Source organism: Sapajus apella, unplaced genomic scaffold (genome assembly GCF_009761245.1).
Source record: "Sapajus apella isolate SASKATOON/1434 unplaced genomic scaffold, GSC_monkey_1.0 scaffold8, whole genome shotgun sequence".
In the NCBI taxonomy this organism is placed as follows: Eukaryota; Metazoa; Chordata; class Mammalia; order Primates; family Cebidae; genus Sapajus; species Sapajus apella.
In genome coordinates, this window is record NW_022436948.1 from 46,526,128 (window position 1) to 46,535,343 (window position 9,216).

General features: G+C 44.2%; 1 long non-coding RNA gene across 1 annotated transcript in view; it reads left to right on the forward strand.

Annotated features, from left to right (window-relative positions):
- The first annotated feature begins 5,246 nt into the window (after window positions 1-5,246).
- Window positions 5,247-9,216, forward strand: part of LOC116551023 — a 23,228-nt gene continuing 19,258 nt past the window's right edge. Inside the window, exon 1 of the long non-coding RNA XR_004268673.1 lies at window positions 5,247-6,002. This is a non-coding gene — a long non-coding RNA (uncharacterized LOC116551023). The remainder of the gene's footprint in view (window positions 6,003-9,216) is intronic.

Sequence of the window (9,216 nt, forward strand, 5' to 3'; positions counted from 1 at the left end):
AGTCACATCCATGTAGTGAAAAGTGAATCATGGCTGGGTGCGGTGGCTCATGCCTGTAATCCCAGCACTGTGGGAGGCTGAGGTGGGCAGACTACTTGAGCCCACGAGTTTGAGATCAACCTGGGAAAACGGCGAATCCTCATCTCTACAAAAAAAAAAAAAAAAAAAAAAAAAAAAAAAAAAAAAAAAATTAGCCAGGCATGGTAGCACATGCCTATGGTCTCAGGTACTCAGGAGGCTGAGGTGGGAGGATCGCTTGAGCCAGGAGGTGGAGGCTGCAGTGAGCTGAGATTATGCCACCGTGCTCCAGCCTGGGCAATAAAGTCAGAGCCTTTATTTTAGTTTTTAGCATAAACTAAAATAAAGTTGCTATGAGGTTAACACAGAAAAGTGTGTTCATATTCTTAGGTTAGGCATTGATTAACAGGACAAAAAAAGCAGTCACCGTGAAGGAAAAGATTGATCAAGTATAATTTCTTTAAAATTAAGAAACTCAGGCTTAGTACACTGGCTCATGCCTGTAATCCCTACACTTTGGGAGGCTGAGGCAGGTGTATCACTTGATCCCAGGAATTCCAGATCAGCCTATGCAATGTGTCAAAACCCAATGTCTACTAAAAATACAAAAGAAAGAGCTGAACACAATGGTGCTCCCCTGTAGGTCCCAGCTACTTGGGGGCTGAGGCAGGAGGATCACCTGAGCCTTGGGAGGTCCAGGTTACACTGAGCTGTGATTGTGCCATTGCACTCCAGCCTGGACAACAGAGTGAGATCCAGGAACTCCTGGATTCAACTGATCTGCTCACCTTGGTCTCCGGAAGTGCTGGGATTACAGGTGTGATCCACCGCCCCTGGACCACCTGCAAGTTTAAAATTGTGAGCTTCTTCTGTAGACTTCAGTAACTTTTCCAAGATTTCTTTGACACAAAGTTCTCAGAAATCTTAAAGCTAGCATTTTAGAATAGAAAACATCAGCTTCTGGTTCACAGGTGAAATTTTACCAATAAAATTTAAAAACAAAAGAAAGCTACTAACGCGTATCAGCTCGGAACAAAGATTAAAAACTACAAGCAGATCACTTTTCTTTAACTGCGTCAAGCACTGGGAGTCAAAGAAAAGATAGCACTGCAAGAAAAGACTTCCTTTTGAAGGCAGTTTAGCAGCGAAAGATAGAAGGAAAGCGAGGAAGCCATTCCAAAAGTCTTGCTGAATTCTTCTGTGCGAGGATGCCAAATGAGATGATCTGAGAAGCTCCTAAGACAGACAGACAGACACAGGGAAACCACAGCAACTGTGCGGAGCGCAAACAACACCACCACAATCCAACCTATTGGAAATGCTGCGGTGAATTTGAGACTTGCCCCGCGAGTCCTGAAGCGATTCACTGACGGCTACAAACGCTCCCCTAGTGCATCCCGGACCTGGCACACGGGGCTTGCCCGCCACCAGCCTGGAGACAGCGCCAGGCGCGGAATCCTGCAGGCCAATAAAGACCCCTACTTCGCACATTTGGGGCTTGAGATCTCTCGCCCCTCAGGTCCCCAGAGGGGGTCAGTGTCCTCCACCAGATCTAGGCGGATGTGTCCCCAAAGGCTGCTCCATCCCTCCAAACCTGGGATGCCACAGGAAGACCCGTCCGCGAGTTTCTTCCTCAAAGCCCAGGAGAGCAGGGCTGCGGGCTGCAGGCGGCAGCGGCAGGCGAGGAATCCAACGCAGGGAACTTAAGGCCTAGGGGGGCCCGGGGAGCCCGCCCCGCGGGCACAGCAAAAGTTGTGGAGGCCCCCCGTGCGCACATCGACCCAGCTGTGCGCCGCGGGTCCCGGACTCACCGCCCTCTCAGCTTGGCGCGGCGCCCTCACCTCGGAAAGGCTGGGAGGACTTCCCCCTGAACCTTGATTTCCCAGTAAACCTTAGCTTTCAGTGCAGAACGGGCCGCCGCCTGCACACTCACCTCGGAAACGCTGGGTGGACGTCCGGGTAAACCTTAACTTAGAGCGCCGCCTATGCGCCGTCCACACCGCGGACTCCCGTCACAGCCCGCCGACCGGCTCACTGCGCCGCAGACGCCGCAGACACCGACCCCGCCGTGGACACTGCCGTGGACACCGCCGTCAGGCCACGGATGCCGTGGACGCCGCAGACACTAACCCCGCCGTGGACACCGCCGTCAGGCCACGGATGCCGTGGATGCCGCAGACACCGACCCAGCCGTGGACACCGCCGTCAGGCCACGGATGCCGTGGATGCCGCAGACACCGACCCCGCCGTGGACACCGCCGTCAGGCCACGGATGCCGTAGACGCCACCGACTCGCCGACCTCTCCGCAGACGCCCCGGACTTGCGACCTTGCCTTAGGCGCCGCAGATGACGGCACTCTCCTCGGAAACTCTGGGTGGACACACCGGTAAGACTTAATGTCCAGCGCCGACTGTGCCACAGGACGCCCCGGACACGACCGCCCTCAGACATCGCCGACCGCGCCGTGGGCTGTCGCCGCAGCCGCAAGAATTGCAGAAGAGCCAGCAGCTTTAGTGCCCCGAGGCTGAACTATACAATGAGATTTGAAGCCGGGAGCGAACATCCAGCCCCCTTAACCGTAGTCGGACTCACAAGGAGCAGTTGCTTCAGATGAGTTTACATGATTTCAGTGAAAACCAGGCTCATAGAAGTCTGAAATTTGTTACCATAATTTTAAGATATTAATCCACCTGTGTTAAGTACCTGCTATATGGAAAAAATTGAGAGTTGGGAATCCGGAGGATTTAAAATAAATGGAAAATGTAATTTGTGAATTAAGAGTCTTACTAACAAGCGTAAGAAGCAGTACACATAGCCCTGACTTAAGCAGTCTTTTGTGAAGTCTTTTTTTTTTTTTTTTTTTTGAGACGGAGTTTCGCTTTTGTTACCCAGGCTGGAGTGCAATGGCGCGATCTCGGCTCACCGCAACCTCCGCCTCCTGGGTTCAGGCAATTCTCCTGCCTCAGCCTCCTGAGTAGCTGGGATTACAGGCACACGCCACCATGCCCAGCTAATTTTTTGTATTTTTTTTTTTAAGTAGAGACGGGGTTTCACCGTGTTGACCAGGATGGTCTCGATCTCTTGACCTCGTGATCCACCCGCCTCGGCCTCCCAAAGTGTTGGGATTACAGGCGTGAGCCACCGCGCCCGGCTGTGAAGTCTTTTATGAAGACTTAATATTCAGAAAATAGTTATTAAGCACCTCTGTGAATCAAACACTTTTCTGGGTGTTGGGAAGGCCAAAGATTAGGCTACCGCTCTCGGTTTAATAGATGAAGGCAAACTGTACCGAAACCTAGAGTGATTTTGATAATAGAATAAAAGTTTGAAGGGAAAATGGAGCATTAAGAAGACACTGATCAGTTCTGCCGCCTACTCTAAGCTTCGGTCACATGCAATCCACTACATTTCACTGAATGTACAATGTTTTCACTGTATGCATAATGTGCATAATTTTTTTTCTCTGACTAGCATACCTTCCTCTCCCTTGTTCACCTGGGAAATCCTAGTGTGTTGATGAAGATTCCCTGTAAACGTATCTCCTCTGTGAGGTCTTTACTGACACCTGCAGGCTGAGTTAGCCGGTGCAGCCTGGGTTACCCTAGCAGGGCAGCCTGTGTTGCAGAGCAGTGAGTTCTGTTGTGTCTGTTGTGTGTTGCAGAATAGTTAACAATTTCTATGTCTGTTATCTCTGCTAAACTTGTTACTTTTGAGGAGAGTGATTTCATCTTGTTATTTTTTATTTTTTGTGATGGAGTCTCACTCTGTTGCCAGGCTGGAGTACAGTGGTGAAATTTCGGCTCACTGCAACCACCGCCTCCCAGTTTCAGGCGATTCTCCTGCCTCAGCCTCCCAAGTAGCTGGTATTACAAGCGGGCGCCACCATGCCCAGCTAATTTTTGTGTTTTTAGTAGAGACGGGTTTCACTGTGTTGGTCAAGCTGGTCTTGAGCACACCTGACCTCGTGACCCACATCCCCCACCCAAAAGTGCTGGGATTACAGCCCGAGCCACCGCCCAGCTGCATCTTGTTGTTTTTTGTCGGGAATGACTAACAAATTACTTGGCGATTTAGTTAATCTTGGATAAAGAAATAAAAGAAAATATTTTTGGGCTCAGAAATTTCAGGAGCTCCTATAGTTGGAGATAACTCAGGCAAAGCCCTTGAACAAGAAAAAGAAATGTTGTTTGAGAAACTTTGCCAGCGAATATATGATAAAGATGTTGTTCTGAAGGTATGTATCATCATTTTGCCTACTGCGTATGACAGAAATCTGTGTCTACTTAAATTTCCTCTTCGGGATTTGGTTTTCTATTCTGCCATCCTGTTGAATAAGAGTGATAAGAATAGTGAACCTGCCGGGCGCGGTGGCTCAAGCCTGTAATCCCAGCACTTTGGGAGGCCGAGGCGGGTGGATCACGAGGTCAAGAGATCAAGACCATCCTGGTCAACATGGTGAAACCCCGTCTCTACTAAAAATACAAAAATTAGCTGGGCATGGTGGCGCACGCCTGTAGTCCCAGCTACTCGGGAGGCTGAGGCAGGAGAATTGCTTGAACTCAGGAGAGGTTGCGGTGAGGAGAGCCCGCGCCACCCCCCCCCGGCGGGGAAAAAAAGAAACAACCCCCTACTACAAAAAAAAAAAAAAAAAAAAAAAAAAGAATAGTGAACCTTACAGAGCTCTAGGAGTCTTCCTTTCCTTCCGGTGGCCTATAGATGAAAAATTCTTTTGCTCTGGAAGAGAAAGAAAAAGAACCGCGCCAGCTTCGTCTTGCTGAGAGAGCGAGATCATGGCTTAGAGAGGCTGCCCTCCTCCAGTGAAGCTGCTATGCAGGTAAGAGCCAAACCTGTGTCTGACTTGGTGTTCCTCTCCCGCTTGTATTCTAAGCCTGAAGCAGGACCCTGTTCCATCATTTTCTGAAAACCGGGGCGTCTGCTTTATAAGCGGGGAGAAAACCAAAAATATGAGTCATTAGTTCCATCATTGCAGATTAGAAAGTGAGAGATTTTAGCATTTCTACTTTCTTTTGTAATATGAACTTTGTGAGGAGAGCCAGTGAATATTGATTTCTGTTCACATCTGATTTATTTCCAATTCTTGTTCATACATAAATACACATATTCTCTCTCATTTTCTCTCGCTCTCTCTTACTTTTACTGAAGCACTGCCAGGGTGCAACTATTATATTGTGTTTTCTCCACAAAGTCCATGAGGCACATACTATTGTCCGTGTTTTATAGAGGAGGTACTTACTTCTGAAGCTAAGTACCCTGTCCAAGCTAACATAGCTAATAAGTAGCAGATCCAGTAACCTAGGCAGTATGGCTCCTCTGTTTCCTTCACCATGTACCTTTGGGCAGTACAGAAATAGAAACGATCACTCTGATAGCAAATACAGTGTTTAGTTTTCCTTTCAGCTTATTGTTTTGTGCCTCCCTCTATAAGGTTACACTGGGAAGAAAATAAGTAAATGAACTGAGTGTCCATTTATCCACATCTAACATTAATTGTTACATGCCCTGAAAACATAGGATAAAGACTTATTTCAGAAAACAATATGTACGTAAGTGGCCACTAGAGATAGTTTTCTATATTGTTAGTATTCATTCCTGGGACATGTATTTAGAGACTTCTGTGCTCCGGGCCTGGCAAAACAAAAATGAATAAAACGCGACACTTATTTTCAAGAATCTCATGGCTCCTTCTTCTGTGATAGTCTTTTAAGTCCTGTGCTATTTACGAGAGGCGGTTCTTTCCTTCAGAAACTTACAGTGTCCCTTCTGTATTAGGATCTTAGTGCAACATTGCTCTGCAAACTTGGACCAGGGCGGAGCGAGGTAGTGGAGGAGCTGTACCAGCATCTACAGCAAAAGGAAAGGATGCTGCAGGACCTTCTGAGTGATCGAAACAAACAAGTGGTGGAACATGAAGGAGATTCAAGGCCTGCTTCAGTCTATGAACTCCAGGGAGCAGGAAAGCCAAGTAAGGACTCATGCCCTTAGCAGAAAAGTATCACATAGTGCATTTATAGTCTGCAAATTGGAAGCATTTGCAGACTATGGATGTGTGTCTGTTTATGTATTTGACAGTCAACTCTGTTAGTTTCTTTTCTTCAATTTATTTCCTAGACCACAGTTTTATTTATTTACTTATTTATTTAGAGATGGGGATCTCTCTTTGTGCAGGCTGGTCTTGAAGACCTGGGCTCAAGCAATCATCCTGCCTTAGCTTCCCAAAATGCTGGAATTATAGGTGTGAGCCACTGTGCCTGGCCTTAGACCACAGTTTTATATCGATCATCAAAGTATGAAAAATTGTTTTGAAAATTTTACATTTGGAAGGGTGCCTAAACAATACATGTATCCGTTAGCTTCATTACATACTTTTTTTTCCCCCTTAATTAATCATTTTGAGAGAAAGGAGTAGGTGTTGTGGAGTGTTTTGATTTTGATTCTAAATTATTAAGACTTGAGTGATAACTTTGTATTTTCAGCAAAGGTATGGGAAAACTTACACTCAACATGTTTGTTTACTTAGTTTTTGTTAAATCTGAGTTATCTTAGGAAAAAAGATTGCATTTTTCAAAGGTCATGATGAGAGAGTGAATAATCTCATTACAATATGGGGTATACTACTTTCACAGTATTTCAGAAGTATATTTTTTTGTTTTTGAGGTCGCATCTGCCTCTGTCACCCTGGCTGGAGTGCAGTGGTATGATCTCAGCTCACTGCAAGCTCTGCCTCCTGGGTTCAAGCGATTCTTCTACCTCAGCCTCCCAAGTAGCTGGGATTACAGGCATGTACCACCACGCTCAGCTAATTTTTGTGTTTTTAGTAGAGATGAGGTTTCACCATTTGGCCATGCTGGTTTCCAATTCCTGACCTCAAGTGATCCACCCACCTTGGCCTCCCAAAGTGCTGAGATTACAGGCCTGAGCCACCATGCCCTGGCCAGGAGTAAATTCTTAGCTTTTCCTCATTTCTATGTGTTTTCTCCTCAAATCTAAAGTCTCTTCGTTGACTTGTACTGCATTTCAGAGACCAGTAGCTCAGAATCCCCCTAGTCAGTTTTTAGAGGAAGAAAGACTCTTTCTTGCCTGTGTTATTTGACCCCATAATATTTTCTTATGTTTCCTTCTATTGCAAAGGGATTATACTCCACCGTTCTGATTGTAGCCCCACTGAAGTAAATACACATCTTGTTAGAAAAGTCCTGCTATGTGCTTCAGAAATTGTTTCTAAGATAGACCTAACAAAATTATTCTAAATTATTTAAGTCTGGCAAGAGGCTAGCATCTTTGAGTTTTCTTTTAAACGTGTTCGTGATTTGGAAGAATCAGTCTTTATTATACCTCAGAAAAAAACTTATGCCGTGCGGGTAATAGAATAATGAAGATGATGGAACTTCCAGGAGATTTTTCAACTCGAGAAGATTAATGGTTGTATTCTTCTAGATCTGCTTCTCTAATTTGACAGGCAAAAGAAACCACCTGAATGCTTTTTAAAGACATAGATTGTGGAGCTCAACTTCAGAGATAGAAATTAGGAGGTATAGATGGGACTGAAGAATTTGCATTTCTAACAAGTTTCCAGGTGATAGTGATGCTGCTGGCTCATGGACTGCATTGGAGGAGCACTGCCAAAAACTCTTAACTACTGCTAGAAAAAGAGTGCCAAGGCAGATGGGGCACAGTGTATATCTTGTACGTTATTATGTTTTTTCCCCACAGTTTTCACAGATACTTTTATTAAGGTACTTTCTTAATACACTGATACTTCTAAAATGGTTACATTGAAATCCCCCAAGAGCCCAAATTTTACTTACTGAAAAATGGAAGTTTTTTTCTCGTATTTCCCTTTGAAATCATGACAAGAGCTCTGCTTCTCACTTAAAACAGTACTTTTCCTCAGAGACAGTTGGTGTTATGATTCATCATCTTATACCCTCAGTGATTTTAATATCAATTTATTATTTCCAGATTTTCTGTTTAAATGCAGACTTTCTGTGCATTCATAGTTAACAGAAATTCTAGATCTTTCCATTATTGTGTCATCATCTATCTTAGAAAACTGGGATTTGAAATGAAACTGAATTTGGTGATTTTGAGATTGAGATTCCCCTGATCACATGGTCTGATAAAAATGTTTATGTGTGTAATTGACTCACTTTGTAAATATGTAGTGAGTGCCTATGATGTGCCAGACACAGTACTGGGTGCTTGAGATTCAGCACCAAGATGCCTTTAGGAAACTTGCATTTCATATAGGGGAAGCAGAGAGAGCTGTATATCAGATGCTGATAAGTACATTAAAAAAAAAATTAACACAGTAATGGATTTTGGGGATAGAGAAGAGATTGCTGGTTCTTTAAAGTTTTTTTCCCCCAGCTTTATTGAGGTATAATTGCAGATATTGTCTATATTCAAGGTGTGCAACATGATACTTTGATATACGTATACATTGTGAAATGATTCCCACGATCAAATTAACACATCCTTGACTACACATTTTATGCTTCAGTGTGAAGACACTGAAGATCTACTCTCTTAGCACATTTGAAGTAAATACCATAGAATGACTAACTCAAGTAAATAATGCAGTATTATTAACTAAAGTCACCATGCTATACATTGGATTCCCAACACATATTCATCTTGTACCTGAAAGCTTGTACCCTTTGGCCAGTGAGATAGCTGTTGCGGATAGGATGTGCAGGGAAGGCAAACCTGATAAGGTGTCATTTGGCAAAGACCTGAAGGGAGTGAACCACATAAGTGTTTGATGAGCAATCCAGTCCTAAGAAACAGCTGTCCAAGAATAAAGATGACTGTTATCTTAATTCCAGAATCTCAGCCTCATAGTTCTAGCAGAATCTATTTCAGATTCTCTTTCTCTTAATCTGTTACGAATGTGTTAAATTCCGTTTTTCCTCCAATGTTCTGCCTATGAGACTTTCTTTTTATTCACCTTAATTGTGTTTTTCCCTGTATACCGAAAGCAGGGAAACCATTTCCTAAGAACCCACTATTTTGTTTGTTTGTTTGCTTGATTTTACAAGTGGTTGACTTTGAAGAAATAATACCAGAACAAAAATTTTGTTTGACTAGAATTAATTTCTTTCTTTCTTTCTCTTCTTTCTTTCTTCCTTCTTCTTTCTTTCTTTCTTTCTTTCTTTCTTTCTTTCTTTCTTTCTTTC